Source organism: Stylophora pistillata, chromosome 2, assembly GCF_964205215.1.
Source record: "Stylophora pistillata chromosome 2, jaStyPist1.2, whole genome shotgun sequence".
Lineage (NCBI taxonomy): Eukaryota > Metazoa > Cnidaria > Anthozoa > Scleractinia > Pocilloporidae > Stylophora > Stylophora pistillata.
Window position 1 is genome coordinate 20126510 of NC_142520.1, and position 15691 is coordinate 20142200.

A 15691-nucleotide genomic window follows, 5' to 3' on the forward strand; every position below is an offset into this window, starting at 1 on the left:
GTCTTATTGACTCTCATTCCCATAATTTAGCTTAATTGGATTTTATTTGGCACCAACACATCGTTCGGCCGTTAAAAGTGCGATCTACGGTCGACTATGCAGTCGTACAGTTGTATTTTCAAAATTCGCGCCGTGTAATTTCGACTTACATCCCCAAGCCCCTTATACGCATCGGTTAACAGAGCCTTCTGATTATTCCCATTGAAACTAGCGGCGTCGTAAATAATGCATACGCCGTATTATCGCGGACAATGCCTCTAACTAAGTGCGATTAGCAGCCTGCATTTCAGAACTCTAGTGGTTGTTCGGCAACATTCTTAGCTGTTGCTGCTCGAAGGATATTTATTGTGAATTTTGTGCGTTATGGCTCACGGAAATTACCCATCTATGTGCAAGAAAAAGCGTCCAACAGATCGAGGTCTTCAGTTCTCTTTCAACAGAGAACTTCCTCAAGAGAGCAGACCTCTTGGCATCAAAGACCGCGTCAAAATCGCAAAAAGTGCGCTAAATCTAACAAAAGGGACCTCAAGTACACAGAATGCGGATCTGATGGAGGCTCTTCTGTTGGATTTTGAGGAGAAAATGGAGAGAAAAGGACTGACATCGATCCAACTGAGCTTATCATCAACTGGAAGCTTAGCTAGTCCGGACCCCTCTCTTGTTTCTACACCATCTACCACACGGTTTTCTTTTCCTTTAGCGTCTTCCACTCCATCTTCGTGTATTTCTGTACCTTTCTCTGATGCTGTTTCTCTAATTTCCCCTCCACATGCAGAACATACACCAGAAAGAATGCAGATCACCACGCCTTAAGCAGAGAACGACCCCATAATTATATCTCTGCAGCGAGGGAGCTCTGCGAACTCTGTATTTTTTTTTTGTAACACTCTCTCCACAGCATGCTGTTACTATGGAAAACTCATTGATTGGGATTTATTAATCTTCAATCGACAAAGTCACGTTGTGTCCGTAACAGTTTCATGTGTATGTGGAGATTCATTCAAGTAGCTCTCATCCTCTATCATGGCAGGATGTCCTCTAAAGTACTTTGCAAATTTGAGGTAAGTACCTTTTCGTTTCTGCTGGAAATTTTCTGAAACTCGCTCTCTCTGGTCACTTATCTGCCTCTGTTTTTCATAGATTGGCAATGCACTTTCTCTAATGCTCCTATGTTGTATTTCTTCTTGCAAGCAAATGGCAGTCAACGACAGTTTACAGCAAGGCAAATGATGATCTCTCCACCAAAATACTTCAAATGGACTGGGCAGTTTTTTATTTGGTTCCTCTCTTACCTGAATTCTAAAATACCTCTTTTTTTAAATTCCTTCAACAGTCTTGAAAATGCATTGTTATGCAACCATTGTGAATAGGGTTCGCAATGAGTCCATGTCTGCTGCCCAGGAAGAAGTGAAAAGCACCCCTGGTTATGTTGTAAATGGAGAGGTACAGGTTGATTTCAATTTTACTTTGTCCTTGGCCACATACTTATACACCAGTCTTAGAGTATGGGAGGTGCATGCTTGAGTTTTGTTGAATTGTTCCTTTTTTCAAGCCAGGATCTCTGCAAGCAGTCAATTTGATGCATGGGATCTAATAGACTTCTGCAAAGTTCTGCTGACTAGCACATCTAAGCATACAATATCTGATATCAAATTGTAAACCCTGAGAGATTTGTGAGTACAGAAATGTGTTCAATGTTATGTTTTGATATCTAACATTTCTTCCTGTAGTGTGTTATTACAGATGCAAGGCATGATTCGAGTAGATCAGCAGCACAAACGACGGTGTCAGCCCTTTCTTTCTCGTAAGATGCTTTTGGACTCTTTGTATGATATGTTGAACCTTGATACACTCAATGCTATTCCTAAAAATATTTTTATTTTTACTGGTTCTGTTTAGAACCAAAAAAGTTGTAGGAGTTGTAAACTGGAGTAGGGCTAGTGAAACTTCACCAGTGAGCCGTGAAGTCCGTATGACAAAAGAGCTGCTGACTTTTCTAACTGAGACCCAAGGTATGATACATTTGCAGCCTCAATAATATCCTACCATTGATGTAATATGAGTATGGAGGACAGAAAAATATTTTATAGTATGACTAAAGTAATTCTCTTTTTTTGTTGTTTATTTATTTCTCATGTGTACTTCTGCAGGCAGAACAGTCCACTCAGTGAGCAAGAATTTCATGCTAATCTGCTGATTGTTGCTGACCATTATCAGGTAATTTGAATGACTGTTTATTGAGAGAATGCGTAGTAGTCATAAGGTACAAAGGGTTTTTCTCAGGTTACTCCTTCAAAAGAACGATTTCACGAAACCAAAATTGTTGTTATTAATTTTTGTTATTGTGAACACATTGTGTTATGTAATTCCAACAAGACATAGAATAATTCATGAACTCAAAGATTACACAATTTTCTGTAAAAATGGAAAACCAGAGGCATTATACTTACTATTTTTAATACTGATCTATTAATTTGTTTTTCTATAATTTTCTTTATTTATGACTCGGGGAAATCATGTCAATTGCCATGCAGAGTCACGGTGCAAACAGAATGGCTACTTAATGAGCAACAGGTTTTAACTAAACCTGAAGCTGTAGCTCCATATAGGAAAGCCATGATGGGAACCTCAATATATAGACATGCCTATGATTACGTGTGGGTAATTGATTGGCACATGCTACTGTATGTTTTTGTTTCTTTGCATGAAAAAGTTTGCCTTTTCCAAATTAGGGATGTTGCAGTAAAGGCCTTAAAAAAGTTACAACAAATTCATGTTCTATCTAGTTACAGAAAAAGCCACTCAAAATCTGTTAACTTCCGCAGTGTAGGGAAAGATACTGGATTGAATCTCTCCATTCAGTGATGCTAATTTATGCTGCTAAGCGGATCCATTATGGGGATGACACCTTCAACATACACATGGAACTAGCCATTCTTGATTGGTTAAAAGACTTATGCTGTTGTTAATTCTGCACAATTGCTTTGCCACGTTTTGAATGCTATGCTTACTCTTTCTTGTTGACTTATTTCTCTTGCAGAATGAAAATGTGAATAAGGAGTTATTTTCTCTGCAGATGTACCAACATGCCAGGAATCCAAATCATCCCGCAGAGATAGGGTGCTTACTGCAAAAACATTCAAATTCAGGGAAACCATCTGGTCTACATTTTTTAATCTAAATAACTGATGTCCATTCTCCTTACCAGTGATTCTGACTTCTTGAGATAACTTTAAATGGGAGCCCAAATGTCTTGTAAAAGATGTGAGGTAACCAGGGAAGAATAATTACAGCAACTGCTGGTACTAAGTAGTGAAGCATTCATGAGTATTACAGTGTAGGTATTATTTAAGGGACTTTCCATGCAGTTTTATTGATGTTTCCACCTCTTAATTTTGTTATGACTGTATATGTTTTATGAACTTATTCAATTGTTACTTATAATTGCTCTCCTTGAGATGGGCATTTCTAAGAGAATTTCCTTATTCCTTTTTATGCCCCATGTAAGGAATGCCTGGAGGGTTAGGAAACCTTGACCTCACATCTTTTATAACACAATTGGGCATCTTTTCCCGCGCTGCATTACCTTGGTCCCTAAGTTCCACTTTTCTAGCCTTGTAAACAGGGTCTTTCCAGAGCCCACATTTCTTTAGAGATATCCAGTAAGTCTTATAATCTTTACGAGGTCGCACGTGATTTTCTGTCTGCGCTTCTCTAAACTAAAGAGCTTTTTTAAGTCCTTTATTTCTCATTGGAAAAAGCTACCCAACCTTATTTTTTTTTATATTGAGTGGGTATGACCTTTCACTTCCATGGCAGAAGAAAGAAAAATCAGGCTTTTCAACTGACTGCTCCATGAAACGACTAATCTACGATAGGTACGCTATTGGATGGGGCATGGGATTTTTTGGCTGCCAATGCAAGCTACGAAACCGTTGACCACTTTCATAAATGGCTGCTGGATTAATATTCTCTTGTTTGAATTTAAATTAGCCTTTCTAGCCTTGCTTGAGATAATGTATTCTTTTGAGTTTTGTACTGGAGAACGAGGCCAGAAAGGCTAATTTAAATTTCAACAAAAGAATATTAATCTGATGGCCATTTATGAAAGTGGTCTATGAGGGGCCAATTTCTTCAGGGTATTTCTGAGAGAGCCATTAATGATTATCAATTTTCAGAAGATGTACTCAAACAGTCTGTGCCACTTAAATAAATAAATCTTGTCTGTAAAACACAAAGTTAATTTTTTTAATGCTAAAAGAGAGGTCTGGCTGCTACGTAACATTAAATGTCTTGGAGTTGACTTAAGGTTACCCAAGCTCAGTTTCTCAGATGATAATTAATGTTGACAAGTTTGTTAAAAGCTTAGACATTGGTCATGTCACACAGATCCCAGGGGCATCAGGTGTTTCTCGCAGAGTCACTGGCCTGGTGTTTATGATTATTGATTTGCACATGAGAGTTTCCCATCTTTCTTGTAAACTTGTCTGGTTCAATGAAAATGAAAATCATTTAATTTTTCAGTTGTCAGATGATGGAGCTCCTAATGTTTGAAGGTAATGTTTTGACTGTTTGTTTTAAAGGGTGCACTGTTGAATTTCAGCCAGGAACAGGCATGTCCTGGCAGAGCTGGGCTGCCAATGAACTCAACCAGGCAGCTACATATTCTTCCCCAAATGTAAATGTTCATAAAGGAAACACTAGCACTATGGGGGGTAGTTTTGGAATGGGTAAAGATGACACCTGGAAATCTTACACCAAGGAAATGAGAACTTCTGATACTGAAAAAGTAAACAATTTTCTTGCCTCTCTTCCCCCAAACCTTTCAGGAAAAAAATTGAAATTCCAGAAAGTTACAGTTCATGGCTGAAAATGGCATGCGACAGTTTGGTCTTCCTAGGATTGGGCATTTCCCAGACATGTTAAGGCCAGAACCCATGCATTGTATGATCAATGGCTGGCAACATTATATTGATCTCCTGTACTTAGAGGCAGTGGGAAGAGGAAAGTTTCATCCTTTTGTTTCTGCTCTGGGAACACCTATAGGGAATAGAGACTCTTTTGAGGGTTTCTGGTACAGACAGTGTTGGGGAGCGTGCTAGGAAGCAGGGGATGTTACAGAAGTCAGAGGTGGACCTAAAGCAATACCTGCAGAAGAGAAGTTAGGGGATGGGGGTGTGGACAGGGTTACTTGGCTTCAAGAGTTAAAGAACATTGTAGTGATGAAGCTAACAGGTATAACAAGTTGCCAGTTAGGCTTATTGGCAATCAAGCCATTGCATTGGCTTCATATTACCATTGTTTACTTGACACTTAAGAAAGTGAAGACGAAACAGAGGAATAAATGATCCAACGATTGGCTCTTAACAAGATAGGTGAGTGTCTGAGGAATGCAGGGGGACTTTTTAAAAGAATAGAGACCAATTCTGCCCAGGTTGCAGAACTGAAAGAAATGTGCAGTATGTATTTTAACTTGATGTCTTTGCTTTTTTCATCCAGTTTAACAGAAGTTGCGTAAGCACACAGGAGACGCTTTTAGAGATGATACAATGTGAAAGTTGAGTAAGCATGCGTAGACTAGATCACGAGGTTGTAACAGGAGATGCGTGGGAGATGATAAAATCAGGTTTTGTGTGTGAGAGCAGAAGTTAAGAGAGACGTGAAAACAAAGAGGAGAATAAAACAAGATTTGTTAAGGACAATTTTCGAGCATGTGAGTTAGTGTACCCCACAAGTTTGGTACATTTGTGTTGATGTCACAACAGATGGACAGTTGGGTAAGCCATTCCCTATCATGGAAATTTGCTGTTTACAAGGTATAGGGTGGGATATGGCATTGTCTCTTTGCAGGCTAAAGAGGTCAAACATTCTGGAGTGAGGGAAGATTTGACCTTAACTAACCGGTCAAATGTAAGCACCACCACTGGTAAATGGTGGCAAGTAATGCAAAGTAATTATGTTCGCTCATTTCACCTCCCAGAACATCAACCAATGCCCTCTTGTTATCCCTCACACTACCAATGACGTTCTCCGCCACACTGTTACCAACCAAATGTTTGCAATTGTGGTGGAAATAAAGAAAATGATTTGCTCATTAGTCAAGTTTGTTTGTCTAGTATTGACCTGGTGACTTGTGCAAGCAGCAGAGGTGCGACAGAATCAGTGTTGTGTGCAGTAAAACCCATTGTCTGTAAACAGTGCAATACTTGCTTTGCTGATCACTTATCACTGTGTCCTCATTTAAAGTTCTGCGATGCCACTGAGCTAAGAAGTGTAGCTATCGATCCAACTTTGATGATAGTACCTGGTTTAAAGGAAGCTTTACATAGTAGAGGATTAAGCACTGCATGTAATAAGGAAATTCTAGTTAAGCGCCTTGAAGGTGCATTGGCTTGGGAAGGGTAGTTGAATTATTTTTTAATCAACAGTTTAAATCTCCCAAAATATTTGATGTGAAGTGTATTTTTCTTGGCCAAGTTAGTGCACAATAAGGCATACTTGCTATGAGAATGATAACTAAGATCTCAACAAATTCTGTGTACCAGTAATGTGAGTAATATGCCTACTTAATAAGAAAAATATTTTAAAATTGATGCAAAATTGTTTAAATTAGCTATGTTTGCTGGACAGGTTAAACCTGTCGGAATGCAAAAGTAATGTTGTCACTGATATCACTTGGTATGTACTGATATATTACATAGAAAACTTGATAAACCCATTTTTTTTTTAAACTAACTTTTATTTTAGAGGCAGGGTTTCTGCTCAAATGTATTTCTGGAATTTTGTACATAAAGGTTTGAACACTAAACCCTCACATGCTAGCAACAGTATGAATATTCTCCATACTGTTCTCAATACATTTTTCAAGGTGCTGACAAGGAGAATTTGTTTAACAATCAAGAGCTCCCTCAGTTAGTAACTATTTCCTTCATTCTTGTGACTTTATGTTTAATTTGGGGTTAATATTGTAAGAAGAAATTAGATGCTGGTCACTGTTAGGGGTCAAAGGGTTAATAACTAATGACTCAGCATTTTGCTTGTTATGTTGACACAGTGGAGTTGTTTTAGGAATGGATTAGTCTTAAATAAAAGGTACAAAAGGCTGCAGCTTGATAGTTTTTTAAGAGTGGGATGAAGTATACATAGATAGATGAAATTTGTATTTTAAAAGGAGTAATTCTCTATACTGATAGGATAATTGCATAGATGAATCAGACATCATTGTTAGTCAAATAATTAACAAGCTTTTAGCTGTTATGTTTAGGTAAAACCATACTTCTATTTCTTGATTCCAGTGTAGTTCCTTCTACAAGATATAAAGATTAAATTTTAAAATATATGCTTGTATTAATAAACATATTTTCTTCAGAACTTTGTTTCATATTACATTCAGGGTTGTCATTCTTTTGCTATATGAAAGTTTCGTGACAAGGTCTGACAAAACATTAGCAAGTCTTGCTGTTACCTAATTAATTGTCAAGCTAGAACGTATTCAAATTCAATAGCTTTTGTAAATTTGAGTCTTTTCCAAGTCCTTCTCGATCATAGTGCAGCACGTAAAATGAGGTTGTTACCCTTTTTGATGTTTTACTAAACAAATAATTTGAAGCGGCGTAGTTTGCATGACAACAATAATTGACTCGCCGCTGTAACTTTCAAGCACGCGACCATCCTCAGGAATTTTCTCGAAGTGCCGCTTCTTGAGGAAACTCTCTTCCTTAAATCTCGCCGGAGACCAAATTTCTCTGCTGTGTCGAGCCTTTGGAAACTGAGTGTGATTTTCTCACCATTCTTTGTTTTCCATCCCATAGTTGGGTTTATTTTCTGCAAAACGAACCCTCCTTACGCATTGATTCTCCGCAGAAAACTTCATCTTGGTATTCCTAAACCCGTCTCCTCTCTCTGTTTCATCCTCGTTACAGAAATGCCTTAAACATAGTTTGTCTGATGTGTTCGCGCTGTCATTATTTGCCGCCTCTTTTGAAGAGGCCTTTACTTTTCGTGCCCACTGCCGCTGACGATTTCTGCACCAGCGCGCTTCAGAGTTGCGGGAGGAAAACCCTAGGGAACTGACCCTTTGTTTGGGTGCTAGGAATTCATCTACAATGATTAATCTGCGGCTCAATATTCATGATTTCCATGCCCCATATCCTAAGCCACCTCTGCCGGATCTGCTATGACTCCAGTGTGTTCTCCTATTTTAAATTTTTCTTCTAGGAAGGCCTTCTGCTTAGCACTAAAATGGGAACCCTTTCTCGAAGATCGCAAGGCCCAGCTCTGCGCGCGGGAACTCCTGAATTCTTTCCTCTGCAATCTCAGAAGTGGCAATATAGGTCTGTGTACAAGATCCTTCCTGATGTTTTTCAAAGGCATCTATGCCTTGTCGAGAAGCGAGTGCCTTTCATCTGTAATTATGCACTTGCCGTACTGTAAACGCCGCAACACTTTGCAGTGGTGCTGAGAAGTACTCACGCATCCTTAACCTTAAAAAGAAAAAAAATCGGCGTGTTCGTTGGCAATGGATGCAACTTCTCTTCTTAAACGATGTCTTCTGTCTTTTCTTGAAGAGGAGACTGCTTTTTGTCAAACAAAAGGATGTCTTAGAATTCTCCAAAAGAAAAATAACTGTCGGGAAAGACTGAATCCCTCTCTGAACCCATCATTTTGAACAAAAAAAAAAAAAAAAGAGAGAGGATAAAAAGATAGCCAGAAAAAATGGCTATAAATAACGCGCGTGAGAAATTAAAATTTTGTAAAAGTGAGCAAGAATTATAAGGAAAGAATGCCAGTTTGTGGTAACTGACGTTTGCTTTGCAATTGTGGCCCAGGACATGGGGGTCCGCATGTCGTGTAATCCGAGAGAAGCAGAAGGCGGTTCACGACAGCATTTCGTGAAGCGAATGCGCAATCTATGTTTGGCGCTAATGCATGGTATGTACAAATTCATTAACAATACTCATATTAAAGTGTAAATATGGCAAAAATATTGATTTTATGGTTTGTTACCAGTTTCAAATTGTATCCGTATCGTACAGGATGCTTTTGCATTTTGGCTTGTTTTGTTTGTAAAGTAACCGCTAACATTTTGAATATCAGGTAACCTGAGCAACAGAAACGACGAAAGTTGAACTAAATTAGCTTTCTATCCAGTGAAGAAACGATATTTCGCCCCAAAACGGCCTGGTGTCTTTTCAACGTGCACATTGTTGATTTCTCACCTCGAATTGCATGACAAGGAATGGCGTATTTTGACCTCTGTGTCAGTTTTATTTGGGGTCTTAAAATTTCGTAGTCTTGAGTAGCCCAGAAATTTTATAAGATTTTTGTGAATAAGAAACGTTGTTCTTCGCTGGATTAACTTGGTTTAACCCCATGCCATGTATCAAGGTGCGATTTGACTCTCGCAATTTTGCCATTTCTTTGTCCGCCTAAATGAGTGGAATAATGAAAAAAACAAAAATTGCCCAAAAACTTAGTTCGCGACGGAATTGGACAAATAACGCTTCAGACTATTCGTAAATACGTGTTCTTTCCATTGAGGAAATCGTTCGTCACATTTATCGTTTGGTTTATTCTTAAGCGACGATCAAATTATTGGTTATCTAGACCTAGTGAGGCTGACACGAGAGCCACCAAATCGATTTTACCGCCGTTCGCGTAAAATCAAAATGCAAAGGAACTTAAAGTATTTTCAATTTATTCTTATTGCACACCTCCAGGCGCTGTTTAGTGAGGGCCGCTCTTAATAAGTTAAGTTTAATTTGATCTACGAAAAAATTCGGCCAAAGTCGCTCACCATGTAAAAGTTTGTTTGGAATGATGCTATTTTATTACTTTCTTTGTATTTATACCCGAAGTTATCAAATCCAATTTCTGAAAAAAGGAGCTTCTTCCTGTTCAATGTGGTACTCTTTTCTCATCCACAAAATATTTCTATCAGATTTTAAAAACAATTTTCAACTAAATGACTTGGAAAAAGGACAAAATGGAAACAACACACAGACCCCAATTGCACCCTAATTCTAGCGCATCCCTTAACGCAGTTTAACAGAAATATAAACAACAGTAAATGATAAAATTCAAGTACGGTTATAAGGAACCGGATATCCTCTATTAAAGACCTTAGAGAATCCGTGGGGGTTCGTGAAGTATCTAACACCGTCCTGTATTTTGTGATAATGTGCAGAGAAAAGAGCTGAGGTGTTCACCACTGGTATTTTGATACTTAACTGAGATAAAGAAACGTGGTTCAGAGACACTAGAATATGGGGTCTGGATTTAGAAAGGACTAGTGGACGGGATTCGTACCTCCTGCAAAGTCTTAAACATTTTTTTCGGATGAACAACATTTCTAATCTCGCGTAGACCGTCATAATGTTTACAGTTATTGCACTGTTAATTTAAATGACTGGCTCATTTAAAGTGCATTGCCACTATAGGTGTTACCAAGCTGTTTTTTTGTTTTTTTGTTTTTTTTGTTTTTTTTGTTTTTGTTTTTTTTTGTTTGTTTTTTAGTTTGTTGGTTTTTCTCATTCGTTCGTTCGTTCAAAGAAGAATAAACAGAAGAAGACTGAAACACAGCCTTAGACACTGAACTACGTAGAACGTTCTTGACTTGATAACGAGACAATTCAAGGAAGAGGGGAAGGGTCTAACAAATTCCCTTACAAATTTTTCTTTGATAATCCATTTTTTGCGAACGAATACAATGCATGTTTTAGAGGAAGCTTCTTAGTCTGTGTTTTAGTGCGGCTTTATTGGGACATAAGCAATGATATACATGAAATATGCAATATAACCCACGCATTCAAATGTCTGTTTTGAAGGTGTGGTTTGACTTGTTCCTTTTAACACTAATATTAAGAAAGACTCCAAACTTACAGCCATTCCAGCCGGGTATTGCTACTGAAAATGCCTGATGGTAATTTCTTCAACTGGTTGTTGAGCAGCGACCTGCCAAAGTTTAGTATATTTAGTATAAACTACATAGTTACAATGTATATATGAAGTTCATATATTTTAAACTGCGGTATTAGATACGTATGATGCCCGATCCTCGCAGTAGAGAGCGCTATTTATGCGAAAATTAGACCTGAAAAAAATCAGGCCTGTACGGGATGCGAACCACTGACCTCTGTGATACTAGTGCAGCGCTCTACCAATTGAGCTAACAAGCCAACTGGGAGCAGGCCGTTAGGTTGATTCGTAATAAGCCCGTGATCATAAATCAGATACAATGTATATATGAAGTTCATATATTTTAAACTGCGTTATTAGATACGTATGATGCCCGATCCTCGCAGTAGAGAGCGCTATTGATGCAATAGCGAAAATCAGACCTGAAAAAAATCAGGCCTGTACGGGATAATGTTGTATATTTAGTATAGCTTCACTTATTATTATGTTAAAGTTGGCGTAATGTCCTAAACGATTTTGCCAACATAACGATATTTAGATTTAGATTTAGAAATGAACCATGTTCGATGTCCAGAACACGTCTTGACTAGGAACGTTTCTTCTCATTCTCATGCATGCGGTAAATCTGCTGCGGTTCCAGATTTCTGTACGACTCAGCGTTTGGGTGACAAACTCGAATATCGAAAAATGCAGATCCATTGTGTTCCGAACAACCACGAGCATGAATGTCTAGCCTTGCATCTTGCGCCATGTTAGAACAGTGTTTAGTTGCTCTCCTGCCGTGTCTTGGAGTTGGGGTTCAATTTCCACATCTTTGCAGACAATTCCTAACAGCTCAGCTTTTAAGTCTCTAAGTTCGTTGTGGCGCTGTATAATAATGATAATAATAATAATAATAATAATAATAATAATAATGATAATAAAAATAATAATAATAATAATAATAATAATAATACCAAAAGCGAAATGGCTGCTGAAAGACCTATACCACAAGGATTTTTAAAATGAAGAATTGAACGTGGGACGGTAAACGGTGTACAATTAAGATATATTCTGAAAAAAAAGTGCATAAATGTTTCATGTTTCGCACGCCGCGCACTCTCGTACTATTCCGTTATCTATTTTATTCATGAGCTTTTGTGATTAAGATTAAGATATTGGTGTGGAAAAAAAAAGCTTAGAATAAGTTTCAGAATTTGCACCCAGAAATATTGTAATCGTTGCAGATATAAAGAAGTAAAAATCATTTTTGTTTAGTTAATTAATTAATTAATTAATTGTATGAATACGATAGCCGGTTGCTATGTAGATTCCTCCCGTTGCTATGTTAGAGGTCACGTAACGACGCGTTCACAGCTTCAGCAGATTTAAGCGTCAAGCTAAAGAGCACTTTTCAGTCGTTTATTTCACATTGGATAATGCTTCCCGACCTTTTTTTTTTTCATATTGAGTGGCTATGGCCTTTCACTTCTATGGCAGAAGAAAGAAAAATCAGGCTTCTCGACTGACTGCTCCACGAAACGACTCGTCTAAGATAGGTACGCTATCGGCTAACAACCAGTTTTCAGAAGCCAAAACGTCAACGTAACCGTTGTGATTACGATATTTCTAGAGTCCTGGGACTCCCATTGAGTAGTTCCTTCTGCTAAAAGAATTTCCTTGCCTCCGGTGATGAATAACCGAGCAGGAATCCTGTAGGTGTTGATTGCAAAGACTGAGATAATAGGACACAAAATGGGAATGTTCTGTAGAACTGCAGAGCTATCGATCATAGCGCCGCATGTAAAATATGGTCATTACCCTTTGCTGTTTTACTGAATAAATCATTTGAAGCGGCGTAGTTTGCCTGACAACAACAACTGACTTGCCGCTGTAACTCTGAAACACGCCACCATCCTCAGGAATTTTCTCGAAGTGCCGCATCTTGACAAAATTCTCTCCCTTAAATATCGCCGGAGACTAGATTTTCTCTGCCGTGTCGAGCCTTTGCAAATTGAGCGTGATTTTCTCACCGTTCTTGGTTGTTTCCGCGCTTCCCCCGTAGCCTTGTGCTAAAACCCAGATATGCTTAAAGATTTGAAATGGCATAAATTGAATGATGGGCGCCATGAGATCGGTCATTTTAGAGCGAGCGAGGTTTGCATTAATAGAGAACCCGATTTCCTTTAGGAAGCCTTCGACCAAGGGACACACAAGCTCCGGCTTGATGCCTGTGAGTTCCTCTAACACGGGATTGTAGTACCTATGATGTAATTGTGTACGCCCGAAAGGAACTAGGGGAATTAAAAGCACATGGTCGAGTGTCGAGTTGAATCTGTTTTGTGTGCGTGTAATTTGGTTGAATCCGAATGTTTCACAGACCGTGAAACACTACAGGGATCAAGGTCTCTCATCCCGTAGTCTATACGGAGTTGGTATTCCAAAACCGGTCACCTCTCTCTGTTTCATCCTCCATGCCGAAGTGCCTTAAACATAGTTTGTTTGATGTGCTCGCGCTGTCATTATTTGCTGCCATTTTTGAATGGGACTCTACTTTTCGGGCCAACTGCCGCTGACGATTTCTGCGCCAGCGTGCATCAGAGTTGCGGGAGGAAAACCCTATTTTCTAGGCAACCGAGCATCATTTGCTTGGCTGCTAGGAATTTATCTACAATGACTGATATACGGCTCCATATTCATGATCTCCCTGCCCCATAATTTGAGCCATCTGTGACAGATTTGCTTTGAGTCCAGTGTGTTTTCCTATTTTAAATTATTCTTCTAGGAAGGCCTTCTTATTAGCAACGGCGGACGGGCAGTCTTTCTCGAAGATCGCAATGCTCAGCTCTGGGGTAACGCCTGAACACTTAACTCTGAAATCTCAGAAGGGGCAATTTGGGCTGTGCACTAGATCATTGCTGATGTTTTTCAATGTAAAGCATCTTTGCCTTGTCGAGAACCGAGTGCCTTTCCTCTATATTATACACTTGCCATACTGTATACGCCACTACACGTTGCAGTGGTGCTGAAAAGTACTCACGCATCCTTCAACTTATGAAGAACAAAAGATCGGCGTGTTTGTTGTCAATGGATGTAACTTCTCCTCTCCTTAAACGATGTCTTCTGTCTTTTTTGAAGAGGAGACTGCTTTTTTCAGAAGAATGGCTTAGAATTCTCCAAAAGAAAAGTAACTGTTGGGAAAGACTGGATCTCTCACTGAACCCATCTGTTGAGAACGACTCAATAAACGCGCGGTTAAACTCAACGTTTTAATTTATTTTGACCAAGAAAAAACACCTCCGTGGCGAATACTCGGTCTGAACAAAAGGGGAAAACTCCTAGAACTAAGTAAAAGTACTTGAAATTTGATCCCTGTCACTCATTTCTAAATACGGTACATGTAGCACAATGTCACGTTCTCTTGAACACCATCAGTTTGGACAAAAAAAAAGAGAGGATAAAAAGATGGCTATAAAAGATGACTATAGATTACGTGCGTGAGAAATCAACATTTGGTAAAAGTGTGCAAGAATTATAAGGAAAGAATACAATTGTTTGTAAAATTGTGGCCCAGGACTTGTGGGTCTGCATGTCATGCAATCCGAGAACAGCTGGGTGCAGTTCACGGCAGTAACTTGTGAAGCCAATGCACAATCCATGTTTGGCGCTAATGCATGGTATGTACAAATTCATGAAAAATACTCAAATTAAAGTGTAAACATGGCAAACATATTGATTTTATGGTTGATTACCAATTTCAAATTGTATCCGTATCGTACAGGACGATTTTGCGTTTTGGCTTTTTTTGTGTGGAAAATAACCGCTAACATTTTATATCAGGTAACCTGAGCAACAGAAACAACGAAAGTTGAACTAAATTAGCTTTCTATCCAGAGTGTAGAAACGATTTCTTACCCCAAAACTGCCTGACGTCTTTTAAACGTGCGCATTGTTGATCTTTCACCTCGAATTGCGTGACAAGGAATGGCGTATTTTGACCTCTGTGTTACTTTTCTTTGGGGTCCTAAAATTTCGTAGTCTTGAGTAGTCCAAAAATTGTATTGGATTTTTGTGAATAAGATGCCTTGTTCTTCGCTGGATTGGTATTCACTGAACTTGGTATAATCCCATGCTATGTACCAAGGTACGATTTCACCCTCTCAATTTTGCCATTCCTTTGTCCGCCTAGATGAGTGGAATAACATTTGACGAAAAGAACTTGCGACAAAATATTGCTTATAATAATAATATCGTTTATTCAAACCACTTGCAGAGAATGCTGAATTACAGGTTTATGATATTAACAAGAATTATAGGAGAAAAAAGGGGGAAAACCGTACAAAATGCATTAAACTACATACAAGTAAAAACAGCAATTACATAAAAATGATAATACTAAAATGATAATAATGTTTATTATAAAAAAAAAACGAGTATGATTAAACTGGAAGTATTTGACTATCACAAAGTTCTTAAAACGATCGGTGGACTTTTTTGAGTAATAGTGAGTACGATTTGATCTTAAATTGTAGCGTTCTGAAGATTTACGAACGTCGGCATACATTGCAGTATAAAGGGGGTTGTCATTATGAATACGACTTATTAAGGATTCACAGGCAGCACTACGGCGTGTATCAAGGGTTTCAATACCGGCTAGCATTAGGGTATCTGAGTACGAATGACCTAGCCAAATAATGGCGAGAGCACGCCTATGCACTGACTCTAAGGTCTTAGATAAGTAGGACGGTAAATTGGCAAATGCAGTAGAGACGTACTCAAGTATGGAGCTGCCTTA

At 38.6% G+C, this 15691-nt stretch overlaps 1 protein-coding gene and 1 pseudogene across 1 annotated transcript in view; both read right to left on the reverse strand.

Moving 5' to 3' along the window:
* The window catches only part of LOC111347678 (uncharacterized), a 724620-nt gene that overhangs the window by 587138 nt on the left and 121791 nt on the right, over nucleotides 1-15691 (reverse strand). The window lies entirely within an intron of this gene.
* On the reverse strand, nucleotides 12679-13372 carry LOC148737658 (uncharacterized; annotated as a pseudogene).